Genomic DNA, 13233 nt, shown 5'->3' on the forward strand with positions numbered 1-13233 from the left:
TGTCAATTGCGATCCCTCCAGTTGAAGTCTCTTGGGATCAAATATAGCTTTTGTTCTGCCAGTTGGCCTGAAAGGTTTGTAAATAAACTACGTTTGGTTCACATCCAAAATAAGTCCAAGTGGCTCGTAGAGCTGCAGGCCAACTCTGTTCCCACTCTTGCCATAATTGGCACATTTGCGTATAGAACAGAGGAGTACATAGCCACAAGCACATTTCAAACATCACTCGAAGCTTATGTGGCCAGTGTGAAGAGTTGTAGACTTCTGCAGTTGTACAGAGCCCTAGTGAGACCACACCTGGAGTATTGTGTGCAGTTTTGGTCCCCTAATTTGAGGAAGGTCATTCTTGCTATTGAGGGGGTGCAGCGTAGGTTTACAAGGTTAATTCCCGGGATGGCGGGACTGTCATATGCTGAGAGAAGGGAGCAGCTGGGCTTGTACACTCTGGAGTTTAGAAGGATGAGAGAGGATCTTATTGAAACATATAGGATTGTTAAGGGCTTGGACAAGCTAGAGGCAGGAAACATATTCCCAATGTTGGGGGAGTCTGCACCATCTAGAACAGAGTCTTGTGAGTCTGTGGAATTCTCTGCCTCAGCAGAAGGCCGGTTCTCTGGATGCTTCCAATAAAAAAAGCGGAGGGGAAAGTCAGGGGATATGGGGAAAGGCAGGAACGGATTACTTATTGATCAGCCATGATCACATTGAATAGCGGTGCTGTCTCGAAGGGCCGAATGGCCTACTCCTGCACCTATTGTCTATTGTCTATAATTCTCTTGCGAATAAATTCCAATAAAAAAAAACTTAAATGAATTCATCTTAGAGGTAATTGATCTCATTGTGGGTTATAGTGGCTCTTAAGGTGCCGCGATCAATAAAATGGCATCAATGAAGCTTGCAATTTTTGAAGACACAAGGAACTGCAGATGCTGGTTTACAAAAAAGACACAAAGTGCTGGAGTTTACTCAGCAAGTCAGGCCAGCTTCTCTGGGGAACATGGATAGGTGACGTTTCAGGTGAGAACCCATCTTCAGACTTTAGTCAAAATTGTTTTTCGTTTAGTTTAGTTTTCAGATACAGCAGGGAAACAGGCCCTTTGACGCAGCGAGTCCACGCCGACCATCGGTCACCCATGCACTTTAGTCCAATAGTCTTTTCACTAGGCATCAATTTACAGAGCCAATTAATCTACAAACTCGCGTCTTTGGGATGTGCATGGAAACTGGAAGAAATTCACAAAGTCAAGTCAAGTCAAGTCGAGTTTATTTGTCACATACACAAGTGGGAGAATGTGCAAACTGCATGCACACAGCACTCCAGGTCAGGATTGAACCTGGGTCACTGGCGCTGAGAAGCAGCAGCTCGATAAGCGACGATGCTGTGGTACCTGGGTCTGTGATCATTTATTTAACCCTGGGGCGAATTCCCCTCAGGATTGATAGATATCCTCCCACCTTCCCCTCTTAATAGCAAAAGGATTTGAGTATAAGAGCAAGGAGGTTCTACTGCAGTTGTACAGGGTCTTGTTGAGACAACACCTGGAGTATTGCGTACAGTTTTGGTCTCCTAATCTGAGGAAAGACATTCTTGCCATAGAGGGAGTACAGAGAAAGTTCACCAGACTGATTCCTGGGATGGCAGGACTTTCAAATGAAGAAAGACTGGATACACCAGGCTTGTACACACTAGAATTTAGAAGATTGAGGGGGGATCTTATAGAAACTTATGAAATTCTTAAGGGATTGGACAGGCTAGATGCAGGAAGATTATTCCCGATGTTGGGGAGGTCCAGAACTAGGGGTCACAGTTTAAGGATAAGAGGGAAGGCTTTTAGGACAGAGATGAGAAAATCATTTTTTACACAGAGAGTGGTGAATCTGTGGAATTCTCTGCCACAGAAGGTAGTTGAGGCCAGTTCATTGGCTATATTTAAGAGGGAGTTAGATGTGGCCCTTGTGGCTAAAGGGATCAGTGGGTATGGAGAGAAGGCAGGGATGGGATACTGAGTTGGATGATCAGCCATGATCATATTGAATGGTGGTGCAGGCTCGAAAGGCCGAATGGCCTACTCCTGCACCTATTTTCTATGTTTCTATGTTAATCTAATTACCAATCTTTAACTTATTTACATAAAATTATGAGAGGCATAGATTGGATAGCTAGTGCAAATCTTTTTCCCAGGATGGAAATATTAAAGGGCATAGGTTTAACGTGAGGGGGGCAAAGTTTAAAAGGACAAGCTTTGTTTTTACACAGGGGTCATGAACGCCTGGAACATGCTGCTGTTGATGGTGGTTGAGGCAGATATGTTAGTGGCATTTAAGAGACTTTTACACAGGAATATGTATGTGCAGGGAATGCAGGGATAGGATTATACGCAGGCAGATGAGAGTTGGTCTTGGCATTATGTTTGGCAAACACTTTGTGGGTGGGCCAAAATATCTGTTCTTGTGCTGTACTGTTCCATGTTCTAGGTCAGATTTCCAGCATTTGGAGTGCCATAAAATCCCACCTATCTTTCTTGACTTATCTGGTCCTGGTGTTCAAGAAAAAATGACTCGTTGGCTAATATGGTAGTTGGCATCTCTTGTCATCCTCCTTGCAGCAATTTCATAGTCGTGGAGTAATACGGCATAGAAGCAGGCTTTCAGCCCAACTTGCCAGCACCGATAACATGCCCCGTCTATACTATTTCCCCCTGCCTGTGTTAGGGCCATATCCCTCTAAACCTATCCAATCCATGCACCTGTTTCTTAAACATTGTGATAGTAACTGTCTCAACCGCTTCCTCCGGCACCTCGTTCCATACACCCACCACCCTTTGAGTAAAAAAGTTGCTTCTCAAGTTCCTATTAAATCTTTCCCCCTCACCTTAAACCTTCTGTATGTCCTCTGCTTCTTGATTCCCCTACTCTGGGTTACAGACTCTGTGCGTTTACCTGATCTATTCCTCCCATGCTCTTGTACATTCTAAACTTGGAAGAGCAGAGAGAAGCTAATGAGATCATATCTGAGGGGTAATGTAGGCAGTAAATGGAAGCTTAACGAGGGAGGATTTAGGAAGAGGTGTACCTGTAATTACACTGCACGAGTGCTGGGCAAACTAATTATCACACAGTGAGCAGGATATATTTTGGTACTGCCAGTTTCCTAGGAGTTGGGATGGACGGGGCCAATTAAAGAAACTATCTGGACCAAGAATAATTAGTTCCTCTGATCTACCTTTCAGTGACCTGTCGGGGCTACCGAATGCCACAAAGTAAACAGATATCTCAGTTATATAGCACAGACACAGGCCCTTCAGCCCAACAGCTCCATGCTGACCAGTTAGTCCCATTTGTCTGCATTTATCTATAAGGAGAGGTTGTGCAGGCGCGGACTCTATTCCTTGAAGCGCAGGACAATGAGAGTGCAGAGGTGCACAAAATCATAGGAGCAAGAGATTGGGTAAACACACAGAGTCTCTTGCCCAGAGTAGGGTAATCGAGACCAGAGAACAACATTTTAAGGTGAGGGGGAAAGATTTAATAGGAACCCGAGGGGTAACATTTTTTTTACACAAAAGTTGGTGGGAGTATGGAACGAGCTGCCAGTGGAGGCAGTTGAGGCAGGAACTATCACAGTGTTTAAGAAACATTCAGACAGGCACATGGATCGGAGAGGTTTAGAGGTATATGGGACAAACACAGGCAGTTAGAAACATAGAAACATAGAAAATAGGTGCAGGAGGAGGCCATTCGGCCCTTGGTTGAGACTAGTGTGAATGGAACATATCGGTTGGTGCAAGCAAGATGGGCCGAAGGGCTTGTTTCCATGCTGCATGACTATGACTAGTTTAGTTTAGTTAATTGTTATGTGTACCGAGGTGAAAAGCTTTTGTTGCGTGCTATTCAGCCAGCGGAAAGACAACACATGATTACAATTGAGCCATTTAAAGTGCAGAGATAAATGATAAGGAAACGACATTTAGTGCAAGGTAAAGCCAGCAAAGTCCGATCAAAGATAGTCTGAGGGTCGTCAATGAGGTAGATTGTAGCTCAGGATTGTGGTTGTGGTAGGATGATTATCTCATGGTAGGACTATCTCATATCTATCCTATCCATGTACCAGTCCAAATGTATTTTGAACACAGTAATTGTACCCAGCTCCAGTGCATCCTTTGGCAGCTTATTCCACGTACCTACCACTGACCGTGCAGAGGTATTTTGCAGAATGCAATGTGCATTTTCAATAACTGGGACTATTTATTTTGGCTCAACTCTTCCCCAGTCTGCCTTACCCACACACAGTCTACTGATTCGGATCAAGATCCGAGAGTTCATTCTTAAAGCGACTGAGTACCGGGTGAATTGCATATCCACTCTCACTGGAACGTAATCCTGCAGCGATGTGGGGCATTGTAATAAATATGTGGGGCTACCAATCTTTACACTTTTGGACTTTCGAGATACAGTAGCAATGTTACAAAATTTTGAGATTTTAAAAATCAAGTCTGCAATTTATCCCATCAGATAAAGCATAACAATAAGTTTAATTTGACACCAAATTCACTTTCATATCTCAAGTATTAAAAAAGTTATGGCCATTTTCATACTCGGAAATTAGCATCTTGTTCCCTATTGATTTTCAATGGACATTACAAAAAAGCTGTGATCTTGGATAATCAAAAGCCCATTTCTTAAGGAAAGATTAACATTTTTAAATAGCCTAAGTGTCCAAAGATTATTCACAAATAATCACAATATAACATGATTTTTATATCTAATTTACTTAATTTATAGGCCAAATGGAAGGAATTTAGCGTTCAATTGCTGTAAATAAATGCCCATTTAAATCGGCTTTCTAGTGGGTTCATGTGAACGCGCTGGTTTAGAACGTTGACATCGCGCTGGATTAGTGCCTCAAATGCCGAGAAAAATACTGCGGGATATAAAAAGCCCAAAATGAACTACTCGCTATAGATAACTTTATATACACGGTTATATATATGCCCCATTTAATGTAAAAATAATACATATTGTTTGCTTTATAAAACCCTGGGGCTGCGAGAGGTTGCGGAATGAGACAGTCTATTATAACATCGAGGCCTATAAAACTTATAATACCTTTTGCGACCGGGTCGTTAATGATTTACTAGGCGAACATCTGCGATTAGTACAGCCTAGTAAAAATCGCGTTTTAAACCCGCCCCCTCCAAACAGCGCCCTTCAGGCAGATTCCCAATGACGATTCAGGTAGGTTTTGTAACATACCTAGATACAGCGGGGAAACAGGCCCTTCAGTCCACCGAGTCTGCGCCGACCTGAAATCATCCCGTACACTAACTTGCACACACCGGGGGCAATTTACAGAAGCCAATTAACCTACAAAACCTGCAGATCTTTGGAATGTGGGAGGAAACCAGAGCACCCGGAGAAAATCCCAGTGGTCACGGGAGGAACGCACAAACTCGTAGTCTGGATTGAACCCAAGTCTCTGGCGCTGTAAGGCAGCATCTCTACCGTTCTTGCACTGTGCCGCCCCGTTCTATAAACTCGCGCCAATGTGGAGTCACAAGTTCAAAATACCGGCATAGCAGCTGGGAAATTTGGATTCAGCTGATTAAATATCTGAAATAGTACCATTATTAGTAATTGTCAATTACGGAGTTGAATTAGAGTTTAGTCTAGTCTATTGTCACATGTATCGAGGTACAGCAAAAAGCTTTTGTTGCGTGCTAACCAGCCAGCTGAAAGAATCGACCCACCCACAGTGTACACATACACGATAAAGGGAATAACGTTTAATACAAGGTAAGGCCCAGTAAAGTCTGATTAAAGCTACCCCGAGGGTCTCCAATGAGGTAGGTAGCAGCCTGACTGCTCTCCAGTTGATGAGAGGATGGTTCAGTTGCCTGATAACAGCTGGGAAGAAACTGTCCCTGAATCTGGAGGTGTGCGTTTTCACCCTGATGCGAGGAGGGGAGAAGCGGTAGTGACCAGTCAAGTGGGAGTGAAAGGTCATTAACCTGAAACGTTAACATTATTTCCCTCACCACAGATGCTGCCTGACATGATGAGTATTCATGGCATTTGATGCTTTATTTCAGAATTTTGGCATCTGTAGTGCAATCGGGCACACTGATATCCCTTCGGGAAGAAATCATCTACGATATCTTATCTAAGATCCAGTCTACAAAAGTGTGGGATTAATCGCCTCTGAAATGGTCTAAAAACATCATTCAATTCAAGATAATAAATGTGACAGCATGTGTCCATATACCATGAATAATTTAAAACATCTCCCTCACTTGATGAAGTCATTTCCTGGCTGCCTGTGAGTGACTACACTACAATTTCCTGGATTACCATCGCTGCAAATGAAATTATCACAGCAAAGTCTCTGGAATCGTTTTTGAAACAATCTGTGGACTGCTTAAGACAAGACGTAACACCTGCACGGAACTCACCACTTAGATTAGACATATAAATATTTGATGTGATTAGAAATTTATACGGTGCACCCTCAGGGACTTTTTTTTAGCAATCCGCCACCCCCCCCCCCCCCCCCCCCCCCCCCCCCCCCCAAATTAACAGATGGAAGTATTTGGAACCAATAAAGCTCAGGAAGGGAGAAAAAAATATTCAACATTCCACCTGAAACAGGCAGATGGGTACACATCTGTTAAGTGCATTGTTTTTATTCACGAGAAAGATGGGGAACACATTTCGACATGGGGCAGTACTGGGATCTGGCATAATTGGATTGAAAGGAAAACAAGATAACAGGGTTGAGCTGATACACACTGAAGGGTTCCAACTAGTTACGTCACCTATTCCTTTTCTCCAGAGATGCTGCCCGACTCGCTGAGTTATTCCAGTAATTTGTATCTTTCTTGGATATAAACCAGCATCTGCAGTTCCTTCCTGCACACAGAGATTAGCTGATATAGTTAGATAGGACAGCATGATTGCACAGCTGGTAGAGCTGATGGTTCACAGTCCCAGTAACTCAAGGAGTCTCCCGACCCGAAACATCGCCCTATCCAAGTCCTCCAGAGATGAGGCCTGACTCGCTGAGTTCCTCCAGCATTTTGGGTTGCAAACCAACATCTGCAGTTCTTTCCATCTCCGAGTTCAATCCTGACCTCCACTGCTGTCTATGCTTTGCACCTTCACCTTTGCACCTCCACCCTACTGGGCTTTCTCCGTGCTCCACTCAGTCCCATTAATCTTTCTAAAGACGTGGGTCACTGTAAATTGCTCCTGGTGTGTAAACGAATGATAAGAGCTGAGCAGAAGGTGATGATAATGTGGGAAGAATTTAAAAACAAAATGCAATTGTGGAATTAGTGGAATTGGCTATGCTGGATAGTTGGCACAGACTTGATGGCTTGAATCCAAGTCCAAGATGGAAGGAGGCACATGTGATGGATAAATAACAGCAATGACCTGCTGGGAGGAATGGCCTGTTTCTGTGCTGCAAAGCTTTAGGCAGCGCAGTGGCACAGCTGTTAGAGCTGCTGCCTCACAACGCTCAAGACCAGAGTTTGATCCTGACCTCAGGTGCTGGAGTTTACACGTCCTTCCTTTACATGTCCTCCCAGTGGCTTCCACCTGGTTCTCTGCTTTCCTCTCATATCCCAAAGACGTGCAGGTTTGTAGGTTAATTGGCCTGTGTAAATTGCACCTAGTGTAGGGAGTGGATAAGAAAATGGAACTAGTGCAAACGGGTGATCAATGGTCGGTGTCGACTAGATGGGCCAAAGGGCCTGTTTCCATATTGTATCGTTAGTCTTTAGACTTTAGAGATACAGTGCAGAAACAGGCCCTTTGCCCCACCGAGTCCGCATCGACCAACAATCACCCCTATATTAGCACTATCCTACTACACACAATAGGGACAATTTCCAATTTTTACCAAAGCCAATTAATCTACAAACCTGTATGTCCTTGGTGTGTGGGAGAAAATCGGGAGCACCCGGAGAAAACCCATGCCATGACAGGGAAAATGTACAAACTCCGTGCAGAGAGCACCCCCTAGCCAGGATCAAAGCTGATTCTCTGGAGCTGTAAAGCAGCAACTCTACCTCTGTGCCACTGACTCTAAACCGTGACTAAAGTCTATATGCATTTGATACGCACCTTTGGTATTGTAATCCTGCAAGTATGAAGTCATTTTGATGTAGCCGACTGGGGTGATACATTTTGGTGACACAATGAACTGCAGTCACTGGAACGTTGAAGCAAACACAAAGTGCTGGAGTAACTCAGCGGATCAGGCAGCGTCTCTGGAGGACATGGATAGACAGGATCCCAACCCGAAATGTTGCCTACCTATGCCGCCTATCCATGTCCTCCAGAGATGTAGCCCTGACCCACCGAGTTCCTCGTTCCAGGAACGGTTCTCGTGAATCTTTTCAGAACCCTCTCTAAACCTTCCCACGTTTCCTGTAATTATAGCTGCCAGAATTGAACACAATTCTCCAGTTGAGGCCAGGCCACATTTCATAAAGGATCTCCCTGGTTTTATATTCTGTGTCACGGAGCAAAGAACTGTCACAATTTCTGTGCCGAACACGATGCCAGGATAAACTAATCTTATGGGCCTGCACATGAACCATATCCCTCCATTCCTTGCAAATCCATGTGCCTTTCTAAAAGCCCCTTAAAATGCCATTATTGCATCTGCTTCCACCACCCTCTTGTAAAACAAAACATGCCGTACACATCTCCTTTAAACATTGTCCCTTTCAGCTTTAAAGCTGCCCTTTAATCTTTGACATTTCCACCCTGCAAAAAAAGGTGTTTGACTTATTTGCCATTTTCTCCACCTTCCCTGCCCCTGCCGATGGTTTGTGCACCCACAACGCCAGGCCTTTCTGCTCCAAAACCCCTTTTAGAACAGTAATTATTCTTCTATTTTGCCTTTCCTCATTCTTTCCAGTAAAATACATCATCTCACATTTTCTCTATATTAAATTTCTACGGCCATGCATCTGCCAATTCCGCCAGTCCATTCATATCCTGCTGCAATATATTATTCTCCTCCTCAGAGTTCATGTTTTGCCATCTGCAAACTTAGAAGTTATGGCTTGCATCCAAATCTAGTTCATCAACATAGAAATAAATCAAAACAATCATTCTAAAACTGATCTCTGTGGAACGTCGGTTTGTTTTACTGGATCAAGATGGAATAATTATTCTTCCGATGAATGAATGCATAATCTTTCATCATTCGTCTTCTGTTATCTGCTACTAAGTCAACATCGTTTAGCTTATTATTGTCATGTGTATCGAGGTGCAGTGAAAAGCTTTTGTTTGCGTAATATCCAGAAAAGACTATGCATGATTACATTCAAGACATCCACAATGCATTGATAAAGGATAAAGGATACAACATTTAGTGCAAGTTAAAGTCCGATTAAAGATAATTCAAAGGTCTCCAATGAGGTTGATTAGATGTCAGGACGGCACTCTAGCTGATGAGAGGACCTGATATAAGCTGGGAAGAAACTGTCCCTGAATCTGGAGGTATGCGTTTTCAACCTACTGCACCGATTTGCTGTTGGGAGAGGGGAAAAGAGAGAGTGTCCGGGATGAGACGGGTCCTTCATAATGCTGGTGGCCTTGCCGAGGCAGCATAAAGTGTAGATGGAGTCAATGGACGGGAGGTTGGTTTGTGTGATGGTCTGGGCTGTGTCCACAACTCCCTCCAATTTCATGCAGTTTTGGATGGAGCCGTTCCCAAACCAAGCTTTGAATCCAACTACACATGTCCTTTTTAAGTATTATGCTTCTACTTTGCTGCTAAACCTGTTATGTGGGGTCTGATCCATAGCATTCCAGAAGACTATGCAGACAGGAAGTATGTGGGTTACGGAAGGGTTCCTTTCCTAGAACCATCCAAAAAACAATTCAAGGTTGACTGAGTAATATCGTTGAACTGTGAAGAGGAGAGCGAAGGGTTTCGTTTCTGAGAACCGTCCGTGAACCAATTTCTCTATGTCATAAATGTCGTATTGGTCTACATTCTGTTCGGCACAGACATTGTGGGCCGAAGGGCCCCATTCATGTGTGGTATTATTCTATGTTCTATTTCATTATTATTACAATCTTGAAAAATTATTGAAAAATGTATGGGCGAATTTATGCAGAGTCAGATTTCTGTATGTTAGGTTTCTCGTAACCTGGGGAGCCTGTGTATATCTTCAACAACTCAATCAATTCCCCCTCACAAAACAACGTTTTAGCATATGTTAAGCATATACCTGAGCCTGTTGCTCCAAAAAGCCCCTGTAGCTTTAGTAGGAGGGAAAACTGGTTTCCACATCAATATTTTCAGGCAATATTTAGGTTGACCAGCAGAAATTATAGGTTTCACATTGCCACCTTGTTTGCAATCAGATAACGTGTGGAAATTGCTGTTGTGAGATGCAGATATATAGGTTTAGGTTTATTATTGTCATGTGTACTAAGGTACAGTGAAAACTTTTGTTTTACACATTCTTCAATCATATCAGATAATCCTATACATAAATACAATCAAGCCAAATTCATCTACAATAGGTAGAGCAAATGGGAGATACAGAGTGCAAAATATAGTGCTCAGCATTGTAAGCGCATCAGTTCCAGAGACAAAGTCCAATGGGGTCCGTAAGGGGGTAGAGGAAAACTGGGCTGTAATCTAGCTGTTATGGAAGGCATAGAGCATATCTCAGGAGGTCTATTCAGCTCTTATGACGTGGCACTTGTTATAATGATCAGCATGTAATGTGATCTCTTTTGTAAACACTCTTTGATGTCGCTTGTATTCAACATGGATCAGCTTTCACTTCTCTATAAATAAAAAATGCACCCAACTCACTGAGAGAGGGTTTGTGAGGTATGAACCGCACACTATGGAGACAGAAATTCATTCTCAGTCACTTGAGCTGCATGAACACTAACTTAATATCTGCTCATTGTGTTCCAGTTCTGAAACTCAGAACGGACCACAGCACATGTGTATGAAGGAACGGCAGATGTTGGTTTATACTGAAGACGGACTCAAAATACTGGTGCAACACAGCGGGTCAGGCAGAAAACCAATAGGCGACACTTCGAGTCTGAAGGGTTCCGACCCAAAATGTCACCTATTCTTTTTCTGCAGAGATGCTGCCTGACCCGCTGAGTTACTCCAGCATTTTGTGCCTGTCTTCAGACTATAAATACATTGCGGACATTGGACTTTGTCAATGGAACTGGTACCTACAATGCCGAGAACTATATTCTGGACTCTGTATCTTCTCCTTTGTTCCATAGAAACATAGAAACATAGAAAATAGGTGCAGGAGTAGGCCATTCGGCCCTTCGAGCCTGCACCGCCATTCAATATGATCATGGCTGATCATCCAACTCAGTATAGTTCCACCTATTGTACTTGAGTTTGACTTGATTGTATTGATGATGGTATATCTGATCTGTTTGGATGCTATGCAAAACCAAATTGTTAACTTTACCAAAGCACAAATGACAATGATAAATTTAACCAGGTCCTGTCCAGGTTAAGAACACCTGATTTACGGACTGCACATAACTACCATTGAGTGATTGAGTGATCTGTGGATGGTTTTCGCTGATAGTTGTGGGAATGCACATTTTTTTTTGCCAGGTGGGATCTTAGATTGTGGCAATAAAAATCCCAGCAAATCCAGCCTCTCCTTATAACTTAAGCCCTTAAGTCTCAGTAGCATTCGGGTGAAGGCAAAATGTGTGGGAAGGTACTGCAGATACTAGTTTATAACGAAGATAGACACGAGATGCTGGAGTAATTTAGCTGGTCAGGCTGCATCTCTGGAGAAAAGGAATAAGTGACATTTCGTTTCGGAACCCTTTTCAGACCCCTCTCTGGTGATGCTGCATGACCCGTTGAGTTACTCCAACATTTAGTGTTCAACATTCTGGTGAACCTTATCTGCATCCTTTCCAGCTTAATGACATCTTTTTACACATTTCTGCAGATCAATATTTCAATGCTTCTTGTAGCTATCATAAGATTAGCAAAGAGATGTTCAAGACCCTCTGAATCACAGCTAGCTAAACAGCTGCTTTTGAAGAAATCTTGCCAATTACGTTAATCTCAAAAGACTAGGCTCAGCCACATGTCTTATCGAAATTTTAAAGGATGCCATTGGCAATTCCACAAGATTTAGCAGGTAACACAACAGCTGTGACCCATATATTGGACATGATCTCAGAGTAATTAACTTACTAGATTAGTACAACCAGAGACCAGAACGACTTGATCCAAAGACGGCAGCACAAATTCCACTTTAACAGCTGGGTTTTATTAATTCAGCCACATAAATAAATGTAGCAATAATAGCAACTATAAGAACATAAAAACATATCTGGTTCTCAAATATCCTTCACTCCTCTAATACACAAAAAAAAAATTCCCCATCTTCTCATCTATCGCATTGCAGTCCCTGCATTTTAGTTTTAGTTTTAGTGTTATTGTCACGTGTACTGAGGTACAGTGAAAAAGTTTTTGTTTAGTCCTAACTAGTCAGCGGAAAGGCTATACGTGATTAGTCATCCACAGTTTACAGATACATGATAAAGGGAAACATGTTTAGTGCAAGATAAAGTCCAGTAAAATCCAATTAAAGATAGTCCAAGGGTCTTCAATGAGGTAGATGGTAGCTCAGGACCGCTCTCTAGTTGTTGGTAGGATGGTTCAGTTGCCTAATAACAACTGGGAAGAAACAGCCCCCGAATCTGGAGGCATGTGTTTTCACACTTCTGTACCTCTTGCCTAATGGGAGAGGGGAGAAGAGGGAGTGTTTTAGAGATACAACATGGGAACAATCTCTACGGCTCATCGAGTCCACGCCAACCATTGACCACACTACCAATTGACCTACAAATCCACTCATTTCTGGGATGTGGGAGGAAACCTGACCACCCGGAAGCCCACGTGGTCACAGGGAGAATGTGCAAACTCCACACAGACAGTACCCAAGGTCGGGATTGAAACTGTGTCTCTGGCACTGTGAGGCTCTACCAGCCGCTACACAGTGCCATCCTTAATTTATCTGCACTTTCTCTGTAACATTATATTCAACACTCTGTTTATTTTCTCTTCGGCACTATCTGATGTACTAACGTATAGTATGATTTGCCCAGATAGCATGAAACAAACGTTTTTCTACGGTATCTCAATTCGTGACAATAATAAACCAATACCAAGCCGGAGTACAGAGTCTCACA

At 43.0% G+C, this 13233-nt stretch overlaps 1 protein-coding gene across 1 annotated transcript in view; it reads right to left on the reverse strand.

The window, feature by feature from the left end:
* Positions 1 to 13233, reverse strand: part of LOC129706958 (arf-GAP with dual PH domain-containing protein 1-like) — a 120690-nt gene that overhangs the window by 44203 nt on the left and 63254 nt on the right. The window lies entirely within an intron of this gene.

The sequence above is a fragment of the Leucoraja erinacea genome, chromosome 20 (assembly GCF_028641065.1).
Source record: "Leucoraja erinacea ecotype New England chromosome 20, Leri_hhj_1, whole genome shotgun sequence".
Classification (NCBI taxonomy): domain Eukaryota; kingdom Metazoa; phylum Chordata; class Chondrichthyes; order Rajiformes; family Rajidae; genus Leucoraja; species Leucoraja erinaceus.